The following is an 11,922-nucleotide window of genomic DNA, read 5'->3' on the forward strand; positions in this document are numbered from 1 at the left end:
TTCCTTCTTGACCCTACTGGCTGCCTGGTCATAGCTGGTTAGCCCAGCTGGGCACTTGACCCACGTGGACAGCTGGAGGCTCTCCTTCCAATCCTTCTCCTTACCATTTCTACATCATCTTTTTATTTTATTTTTTTTAAGGGACAGGGTCTCGCTATGTTGCCCAGGCTGGACTCAAACTCCTGGGCTCAAGTGATACTCCCACCTCAGCCTCCTGAGTATCTGGGACTACAGGCATGAGCCACCGCACCTGGCTTAAGTTCTTTAAATTATACTTTATATTTCATCAAAGTAATACATGTGCATGATTTGAAAGGCCAAATACTCTAGACTTTTAATTAAAAACAGCAGTCATCTGCTCTATCTGTACCCATTCCAAATTCTTATTCCTCCGTGGCAACCATTTTCAACTTTTTGAGGACTTATCTGTCCTTTATCTCCCTTTTCCTAAATAATAAATTTCTTTTGCAGTGTTTGGTTTCCTAGGTTTGGATGTTATCTGCTATTTCTGTGGCAGAGGTGAAGATTTAGGTCTCTTGCACAGCTTCACATACATAACTTATACTTCCCTTGGCTCCACAATGCTGATACAGTTTAATCACAGAATTTAGATTAATAACTAGTTGATATAGTTAGGCTTTGTGTCCCCATCCAAATCTCATCTTGAATTGTAATCCCCAGGTGTTGAGGGAGGAACCTGGTGGGAAGTGATTGGATCATGTGGGCAGTTTCCCCCCATGCTGTTCTCATGACAGTGAGTAAGTTCTCATGAAAGCTGATGGTTTCATACTTGTTTGGCAAGTTCTTCCTTTGCTCACTCTTCTCTCTCCTGCTGCCTTGTGAAGAAGGTCCTTGCTTCCTCTTTGCCTTCCACCACAATTGTAAGTTTCCTGAGGTCTCCCCAGCCATGCAGAACTGCGAGTCAATTAAACTTCTTTCCTTTTTAAATTACCCAGTCTCTGATATTTCTTTATAGCAGTGTGAAAACAGACTAATACACTAGTGATTACATTTTCTAATAGGCAAATATCATTTGCAGCTCTGACATGTAGAATACTATAATTTTATTTTTGTTCTTGTACAAGTTTTCATTTCCAGAAGTCAGTCATTCTCTTGCTATTGTGTTTACACAGATTCCTGGGTACCCAGAGCAGAGATTGTTAAGTGTGTACCAACCACATCTGTCCTCTTCTTCTGAGTATATGGCTTGACTACATTTCCTAGCCTTCCTTGCAGGTAAATGAGACTGTGTAACAAATTCTTTTCTGGTGAAATGTGAGCAGAAGTGATGAGGGGGACACTTCTAAGCCAAGGTGTTCGTAGTGGGCATGATTTATTTAGTCTCTGCTCTAACTTCCCACCAGCAACATGCTAGATGTGGCTCAGGCCCTGTTTTGGCAATGATGAAGGCCTTGGCAGCAGAACACAGCTCAGGGGAAGCTATGTCACCACTGTTTCCATCCTGCCAACCTGGAATGCTCAACTTGACCTGTTATATGAGAGAGAAATGCATTTTTTTACTCTTCGAAGTTCTGCATCTTGGGGTCCTTTTGTTACAGCAGCTTAGCTTCACCTTACCAGAAGTTAGTTTCTTGAAGCAGGAAGATGCCATAACCGAAGTGATTAATGTGTGATTGTAGCATAGCAGTCTGGTGGTTGTTGGTAAGCAAACAGATTGCAGTCTGGAAAGCTAATGCAATCTGCATTAGTCAGGGTTTTCCAGAGAAACAGAACCAACAGCATGTGTACATATAGAGGGGATTTATTTTAAAGAATTGACTCACATCATTGTGGAGGATTGGTGCATCCAAAATCTGATGGAGGAAGCCGGCAGGGTGGGGACCCAGGGAAGAGCCCATGCTGCAGTTCACGTCCAAAAGCCATCTGCTGCTGAACTCCTTCTTGCTTGAGGGAGGTCAGTCTTTTGTTCTCTTCAGGCCTTCAGCTGGTTGGATGAGGCCCACTCCTGTGAGATGTCAATCTGCTTTGGCCAAAGTCCGCAGATTTAATGTCAATTGCATCCAAAGATACAGTCACAGAAACATCCGGAATAATGTTTGACCACATATCTGGGCACTGTGGCCTGGCCAATTTGACACATGAAATTAACCGTCACACTAGCACTAATTCCCTTTGAACTGAAAAATCTCTCAGTATGTTCAAAACACAGCAGGTTTTGTGGCAGATATTGCTGGTCATGGAGGCGTCTCTTCTGGAAGTCTCTGCCTTCCAGCTCCCACGTGGAGTGACTGCTCTCTAGGCCCTCTCAAAACTGCCTTCCTGGGACTTCTGTCTTCTGGTATCCTGGGAAATTCCTTAGCCTCTTCCCTGGATTTGCGCCTTGATTCATGGAACTTCCATCTTCTTCTTTCTTGGTTTATTCTCTTATTTTTGGTGGTTTGCTGAGAAAATTTTGAAAATGTTTTCTCCCACTTTGTAGCTTTAAAAAAAAATTCTTTTCATAATGTCTTTATAAGAGCAGAAGTTTTTAATTTTCCTGAAGATCAATTTATCAGTTTTTGCTTTTATGGATCATGCCTATGCTGTATCTAAGTAATTTTTGCCTAACTCCAAATCAAAAAGATTTGTTATTGTATTTTCTTGTAGAAGTATAACAGTTTTAGGCTTTACATTTAGGTCTGTGATTAACTTTAAGTTCATTTTGTATATGGTGTAACCCATGAATTAAAGTTTCTTTCCTCCCATCTTCCCTTCCTTTCTTCCTCTCTTCTTTCCTTTCTCCCTTCCTCCCTTCCTTCCTTTGCATATGTGTTACCTATGAAATCTCCAATTATTTCAGATCTATTTTTAAAAAAGACTTTCTGTTCTCCACTCCCATCTGAACACCTCTTATTTCTTGCCTTTTTGCACTGACCAGAACCTCCCATACTATGTTGCATAGAAATGGTGAGAGTGGAATTCTTGTCTTGTTCCTGGTCTTAGGGGAAACATTCGGTCTTTTATCAGTATGTTAGCTGTGGGTTGTTTGTACATGCCCTTTATAAGGTTGAGGAAGTTCCCTTCTATTGCTAGTTTGCTGAGAATCTTTAGCAGGAATCAATGCTGGATTTTGTCAGATGTTTTTCAGCTTGCAATGAGATGACCGTATGGATTTTTCTTTCTATCTAATAATATGGTGAATTACATTGCTTGATTTTTCTAATTTTAAACTAAACTTGCATTGACCCTAAATTGGTTATGATTTGTTATCTTTTTATATTTTGTTAGTTTCAATTTGCTAAAATTTTGAGGATTTTTCTACTTATGTGCATGAAATATATTGTAATTTTCCTTTTTTGGAATGTGTATGTGTGGTGTTGATATCAGAATAATTCTGATCTTTCATAATGACTTAGAACATGTTCTTTACTCTTCATTTTTCTGGCAAAGTTTGTGTAGAATTGGTTTAATTTCTTCTTTAAATATTTGATAGAATTTCCTAATGGAGCTACCTGGGCCTGGAGTTTTCTTTGTGGGCTATTTTTAAACTACACAAGTCAATTTCATTAATAGATGATAGGGCTATTTGGTTTCTTTCTTCTTGAGTGAGTGCGTGTACTTTGTGTCCTCTGAGGAACTTCTTGAGTTTGTTGAAGTTGCCAAAATTATTAGCATGATTTATTTATAGTATTCCCTTATTATGCTCTTAATATCTGTATTACTTGAAGTGGTACCACTTCTCTAACTCCTGATGATAGTGACTTGTTTCTTCTTTTCCGTTTTTGATCAACTTGGCTAGAAGGCTTATTAATTATACTGATATTTTCAAAGAACCAGCTTTTGATTTCATTCACTTTCTCTATAGCCATTCTGTTTTCTATTTCATTGTTTTTCACTCTGATCTGTATGATTTTACCCCCTTGTACTTACTTGGGTTTCTATTTGCTTTCCTTTTTAAAATTTTCTTAAGATGCATGCTGAAATCATTGATTTGAGACATTCTTTTCTAATGTAGACATTTAGTGCTATAAATTTCTCTTTAAACACTGCTTGGGCTGCATCTTACAAGTGTCGATGTGTTGTTATATTTTATTTTAGCTCAAAATATTTTCCAACTTTTCTTTTGATTTTCTCTTTGATCAATGTGTTATTTAGAAACAGGGTTTTAGTTACTAAAAATTTGGGGAGTTTTCTAGCTACCTTTCTATTATTGATTTCCAATTTAATTTTATTTTGTGGTCTAAGAACATATTTTTATGATAGAGTCCTTTTAAATTTATTAGGGTTGGGAGTGGTAGTTCACGCCTGTAATCTCAGCACTTTGGGAGGCCAAGATGTGAGGACTGCTTGAGGTCAGGAGTTTAAGACAAGCCTGGTCAACATATTGAGGCTCTGTCTGTACAAAAAAATAAAAAAAATAAGCTGGGTGTGGTGATGTGTGCCTACAGTCCCAGCTACTCAGAAGGCTGAGGCAGTAGGATTGCTTGAGCCTAGAAGTTCAAGGCTGCAGTGAGCCATGGTCATGCCATTGCACTCCAGCCTGGGTGACAGAGTGAAGCCTTGTATCAAAAATACAATAAATAAGTAAATAAATAAATATATAAATAATTTGTTAAGTCTTGTTTCAAGGCTTTGAATATGGTTGATCTTGGTAAATGTTCCATATGCATTTGAAAAGAATGTGTATTCTGCTGCTGTTGAGTGGTGTGTTCCACAAATGTCATTAGGGTCAAGTTAATTGATGCTGTTGTGCATATCTCTAATACCCTTACTGATGATTTGTTTACATACTCTATCAGTTATTAAGGGAGTGATGTTGACATCTCTGAGTCTACCTGTGGATTTGTCTGTATTTACTTGCCTATATCAAGTTTTGCTTCTTGTATTTTGAAGTTCTGTTTTTATGTACATAAGCATTTAGGATTATTGTTATATCTTCTTGATTAATTGACACCTGTATCATTATAACAAGAGTCTCTTTATCCCTTGTAATAGTCTTTGTTCTGAAATCAACTCTGTCAGGTATTAATATGCTATCACTCTCCTTTTTCCAGCTTTATTGAGGTATAATGGACACAGTTGGTTTCTTTTTATTAGTGTTAGCATAGTATACTTTTTCCCATTCATAACATTTAACATACTTGTGTCTTTAAAGTGAATTTCCAAAACAAAATAAGGCAAAAAAGTAAATTTCCCATAGGCGGTAGTATATGCTTACTTTTTTTTTTATTGCACTGGACAGTATCTAAATTTTAAATGGATTTTTGGACCATTTATACTTAACATGATCATTGACATAGTTGGGTTTAACTCTATCATCTTACTATTTGTTTTCTATTTGTCCCATCTGTTCTTTGTTCCTTTTTCCTTGTTTCTCTATCTACTTTTGGATTTATTGAACATTTAAAAATAATTCCTTATTTACTTTGTTGTATTATTAGCTAATTTTTTGTTGTGATATTTTAGTGATTTCCTTAGAGTTTATGATATATATCTTTTACTTATCAGAGTCTAACTTTGAGTGATATGATACCACTTTATATGCAGTAAAAGGACTTAAAAGAGTATACTTCCATTTCTTTCTTTTTGTTCTTTGTGCTATTGTTGTAGTACATTTTATATATTTTAATATAATATATATGTTCTGTAGATGTTATCAATTCTGTAGTATATTATTATGATTGCTCTAAACGTTTGCTTATCTTTTACAAAGGTTTACTTTTTAAATTCTTTATATTTACTCATTTAATTACTGTTTTTGCTGTTCTCTATTCTTTTGGGTGGGTACAGATTTCCATCTCGTGTAATTTTTCTTTTGTTTGCATCTCTCATAGTGCAGACCTGCTGGAGTCAAAATTCTTTTGACTGTTATATGGCTGAAAATGTCTTTTTTTTGTTACCTTCTTTTGAAAGGTATTCTCTTTGAGTTAAGAATTCCAGGTTGATAGTGATATTTCTTTGCATTTTAAAGATGTCTTCAGTGTTACATGAGAAGTCTGCTCTCATCTTTGTCTTCACTCCTTTCTGTTTAATGGGTCTTACTTCTCTAATGAATTTTAAGATTTCCCTTTTATCAGTGGTTTTGAGCAATATGATATGACATGACTTGATGCAGTTTTTGTCTTGAACCTCTTTAATCTGTGGGTTTGTATTTTTGCAATAATGAGTTTTAGGAAGTCTGGCCTTGATGTGTCATGGGAATATGGGTTTTAGGAAGGCTGCTCTGGACTTGTCATGTAGAATGGGTTTAGGAAGGTGTGGACAGTCATGGGAGAATAGGTTTTAGGGGGACTAATTTGGATGGTCATGGGAAGATGAGATCAGGAAGGAAGTTCTGGATGTGTCATGGGAGGACTTTGAGAAGAGTGACTCTGAGGAGGCTGTATGGGATTGCCACTGACCTAGAACAGAGTTAACTATAGGTGTTTAGGGACAGCCTGTCACTCATATTCTGTTTCTATTTCAGCTTTCACCTCCCTGGAGGGCCTCCTCTGACACCCCAGGCCACTTTGGGACCCTTTCTCATATGCTTCCATTGCACTGGGCAGTTCTCCTGTCTAGTATCTTCCATTGTTTAATGACCTTAAGTACTTGTCCAATATGGATCTCCCCACTGGACTCTAAAGTTCCATAAGAACACCAATATTCTGTGTGGCACAGAGTAGCTAGGCAAGGTCTGTTGAGTGAGTGAAAGAGTGAATAAGTGAATGAACTGCACTCCATTGCTTCCCACCCTTTCTAGTTCTCAGCTCAGTATTTCATTTATGACTCCAAATCCTACTAAAGTGAGGTATCTGGACACAAAGAAAGAGTTGAAAAATTCACCAGAAGCTGCTCCCAGGAGGCTGCAAGGAGAGTGAAGTGCAGCATGTGCCACTGGAGGGACCTGTTGGTTGGAGTGTCTTGGGTTGGGCTCATGCACTATCAGTGGCTTAATAACGTGCTACAACTCAGCTCTGTGAGCATCACGCCTCACTGTGAAGTGTTGCCTCGACTAACAACACTTTGTGAAAATTGAACATTTGGTTGTGTGGGGTGTAAGAAGATGAGAAAACTAATTATAGTTTCTCTGGGGGGGCCTGCAGCAGTTGGAGTCATGGTTACAATTCTAGTCTATGTGGGATTTGCTTCATTCTCTCTTTTTATTTCTACACTTGGTGTGACAATAGATTTACATAATGGACATTTGTCAAGGGTTTCAAGTCACAGCTTTTATAGGCTTCCATCTTTTTTTGAAAGAAGACAGATTTTCAGAGTGGTTTGAATTTCATGACAATGTGGGCCGGCCACATGGACAATTGGTCTGTTGTGAGGAACTGGAGCTCATTTATGTACCATTGTTTGGAAGTTCTGAAATAGCACCAGGACCAATGATGCTGAAATTCCTTAACAATCTAAATTATCCTGCTGTTCATTTGCTTAGATCAATTTGCCTTTAAAATTCAGCATAGTACAAAAGCTACACAAGGAGAAATGGGTTAAAAGGCTTGAATTTTCAAGCCAAGGTTCTGCTATATAAAAATAATGATGAAACTCTCAGCCTGAACAAGATGGCAAAGGCTCATTTCTCTCTGCCACTCTCTGCCAAGTCCAGAATCAGCCCTGGAAATAAAGCAAGAGTGCCAGAGGAGAACTCTGAAAGGTGGAAGGAGGGAAGTGGCCTGATTTGGGACCAAGAACTGAAAAGCAATGCAATACGGGGGTCTTATACCCCCCATCCAACAGACGAAGGTGATAGAAGGTGGCCCAGGTGGGCATGTCTATCCCCTAGATTGAAAGAGAGACCTTATCATCAAAGGAGGTGAGAGGCACAAGAGAGACTGGTCAGGGACCCCACTAGCCATAAGCAGCCAGCAGGGAAGTGTTCTCCTTCCTTCTGGATCCCAGATGCCCCTCCCGACCAAGAAGTACTGAGCAGCTGGGCAACACTCAGATGGAATCCTGCCACAGGTGGGCTGGCCTAGAAGCCCCTTTGTTGCTGCAGGAGTGAGATTCTACGGCCCTTCAGAGACACTGGAAATAGATCTAGCAATATATGCTGTAGCTATAGAGTAATCCTGGGTAAGTGTTAGGTATATATTGCTACAGTAATCAATACAGTGTAGTATTGGGGAACGACAGACACACAAATCCATAGTACAAAACAGAGAATCCAGAAATAGACTGACAGAAATGAGCCCAACTGATTTTTAACAAAGATTCAAAAACGATTTAATGGAGGAAAGCAGTCTTTGCAACAAATGGTGCTGGCACAATTGGACATCCATGGGCAAAACAAATAAGCAAAACAAAACAAAAAAAGAAACAAAAAAGAACTTCAACCTAAGCTTTGCATCTTACACAAAAGTTAACTCCAAATAGATCATGGTGTTAGTATAAAATGTCAAACAATACACCTTTTGGGGGAGAAAACAGAAAATATTTAAGATCTGGGGCTATTTCTCAGATTTGACACCAAAAGCATGATCCATCAAAGGGCATTTTGATAGATAAATTGGATTTTATCAAAATTAAAAATTTTTGCTCTGCAAAAGGCCACGAGAAGAGGATAAAAAGGCCAGCTATAGACTAGGAGAAAATATTGCAAACCACATATCTGACAAAGAACTGGTATCTAGAATATATACATTCTCAAAACTCAACAGCAAAGAAAGAGATGATTCAACTACAAAATGCACAGAAGCTGTGAACATTTTTCTGAAGAGCATATAGAGATGGCTATAAGCACAGGAGACAGTGTTCAACATTATTAGCCATCAGGTAAATGCACACGAAAATCACAATGATCTATTACTACACAAGTGTCACAATGGCTAAAATAAAAAATAGTGATGACACCAAATGTTGGCTAGGATGTGGAGAAACTGGATCCCTCATTCATTGCTGGTGAGAATGTAAAATGGCACAGCCACTCCTGGAAAACAGTTTGTCAATCTCTTAAAAAACTAAGCATGCCAACTACCATGCAACCCAGTAGTCATACCTGTGGGCATTTATCTCGGATAAATGAAAATTATGTTTAAACAACAATGCGTACCTGAATATTCAAAGACATTTCACTGGTGAAATGAAAACAGCCGAGGTGTCCTTCAACAGGTGAATGGTTAAATAAAATGGAGTATATTCATACCATGGGATATTGCTCAGGAACAAAAGGAAACAAACTGGGGATCCGTGCAACTTGTTGAAGTTCCAAGAATTATGTAGAGTGAAAAAGCCAATCCCAAAAGGTTACATACTGTATGATTCCATGTATACAATATTCTTGCAATGACAACATTTTAGAAATGGAGAGTGGATTATTGGATAACAGACTTAGGGGTAGAGTGGTGGAGCTGGGAGGGAGGGGTGGGTGGTTGTAGAAGGACAACACAGGGATGCTTGTGGTGATGCAGTGTTCTGTGTCTTCACTATGGTGGTAAATACATGAACCTATACATGTGACAAAACTGTATGGAACTAAATATACACACACTAATGAGTACAGGTAATATTGGGGAATTCTGAATAAGATTAGTCAGCTGTGTCAATATCAGTATTAATATTCTGATTGTGAAATTGTACTGTCATTTTTGCAAGTAATACCATTAGGAGAAATTGAGTGAAAGGTGTGTGGGATCTCTCTGTATTATTTCTTGCAACTGCATCTGAACCTACAAATTGTCTCAATAAAAATTTCAATTAAGAAAATAAGTGACAAGGGCTGAGTGGCATATCCAGATCCATGAACATAGTTGGAGGATCTCAAACACGCTTACAATGAAAGCGGGATTTCTAAAATAAAAAACTAAATTGTAGTTAACATTTTTTTAGCACAAAAGACACCCCAGGCACTAAGTGTTGTACATACATAACTTTATTTCATCTTCATCACATTTGTTTTTTCAGGATTTTCCCCCATTAGAGAAACTGTGCCTCAATTTCCATGTTGGCGAAAGGGTGGTAATGTCTCTTATAGAGTTGATATGAGGTGTTAAATAGATCTCAACATGTGAGATGCAGAAACCAGGCCCTGACACATAGATGGTATGCATACCAAACTCAATATCAGTACAGGAATTTTTGTATTGATCATAATACAAAATACTTTTTTTTCCAGATCATAATATCTCCTTCTTTGCCTGATTCTTTGAGATGTACATAAACATGCTCTAGATCAAGTTATTCCAGAATAGGCAGAGTGTGGTGACAGATGAAACTTGAGTGTGTGAGAGAGGCAAACTTATTTGTCTTCAAATAACGACAAATTAAGTGTCTGAAAGAAACAATGGTATGTGTTAAGAATCTTGGCAAATTTTATTCAGTAGTGATGGAATAGTCATATCATGATTTTAAAAATACACTTTTAACTTTAGAATAGTTTTAGATTTACAGAGATACTGTAAAAATAGTGCAGAGGGGCCCCGGATGCCCTGCACCCAGTTTCACCTGTTGTTAATATTTTACATCACTGTGGATTAGTGATGAATTAGTACCAATGAATGGACTGATATTGATATACTGTTATTAATGAAAATTCATACTTTATTGGACTTCCTTAGTTTCTTTTTTTTTTCTTTTTTTGAGACAGAGTATCACTCTGTCACCTGGGCTGGAGTGCAATGGCTTGATCTCATCTCACTGCAACCTCTGTCTCCCAGATTCAAGCGATTCTCCTGCCTCAGCCTCCTGAGTAGCTGGGATAAACAGGCGCCCGCCATGATGCCCAGCTAATTTTTTTGTATTTTTAGTGAGACGGGGATTCACCATATTGACCAGGCTGGTCTCGAACTGCTGACCTCAAGTGATCCACCCACCTTGGCCTCCCAAAGTGCTGGGATTACAGGCATGAGCCACTGTGCCCAGCCCTTAGTTTCTTCTTAATGTTCTTTTATTGTCCAGGGATCCCATCTAGGACATCACATTCCATCAGCATCCTGTCTCCTCAGGACCCTCTTGGCTGTGACAATTTCCTCAGATTTTCATGTCTTTGATGACCTTGACTATGTTGAGAAGTATTGTCAGGTGTATTGTAGCATATCCCTCAACTGGGGTTTGTTTGTTGTTTTTCTAATGGTTAGACTCAGGTTATGAGGTTTTGGGAAGAAGGCTACAGAGGAGAAAGAAGTACCATTATCTTCATATGATATCAGGGGTGCCTGCTGTCACCATGGCTTATTGTTGATGTTGACCTTGATCACCTGGCTAGGCAGTGTTTGCCAGTCTTCCTACTGTGAAGTTATTTTCTGTTTCCCCTTTCCAGACTGTATGTACCCTTTGGAAGGAAATCACTATACACAATGAGCACTTAAGGGTCAGAGACTTACGTTCCACCTTCTTGAGGGAACAGTATCTATAATAAACTATTTGGGATTTTTTGGTACAGGAGATTTGTCTTTTCTACCTTGCATTGGTCAGAATTCTCCAGAGAAACAGAAACAATAGGAGAGAGAGAGAGAGAGAGAGAGAGATTATGAGAGATTGGCCCACATGAGTATGGAGGCCAAGAAGTCCCATGATCTACTCTCTGCAAGCTGGAGACCCAGGGGCCATAATGGTGTAATTCATTCCAAGTCTGAAAACCTAAGAACCAGGAGCTCCAATGTCTGAGGACAGGAGAAGATGAATGTCTCAACTCAAAAAGAGAGAGACAATTCACCCTTGTTTCACCTTTTTGTTCTATTTGGGCCCTCAATGGTTTGGATGATGCTCACCTGCATTGGTGAAGGTGGATCTTCTTTGTTCAGTCTACTGATTCAAATGCTAATCTCTTCGAGAAACACCCTCATAGACACACCCAGAAATAATGTTTCTCTGGCTATCTGGGCATCCCTTATCCCAGTCAAGTTGGCACATATTCAGGCTCCCTGTTCTGTTTAAAAAGGTTGACATATAAAATTAACCACTGTAGGCCAGGCACGGTGGCTCACGCCTGTAATCCCAGCAATTTGGGAGGTCAAGGCAGGCGGATCACTTGAGATGGGGAGTTCCACACTAGCCTGG

The sequence above is a fragment of the Pan paniscus genome, chromosome 6 (genome assembly GCF_029289425.2).
Source record: "Pan paniscus chromosome 6, NHGRI_mPanPan1-v2.0_pri, whole genome shotgun sequence".
Classification (NCBI taxonomy): Eukaryota; Metazoa; Chordata; class Mammalia; order Primates; family Hominidae; genus Pan; species Pan paniscus.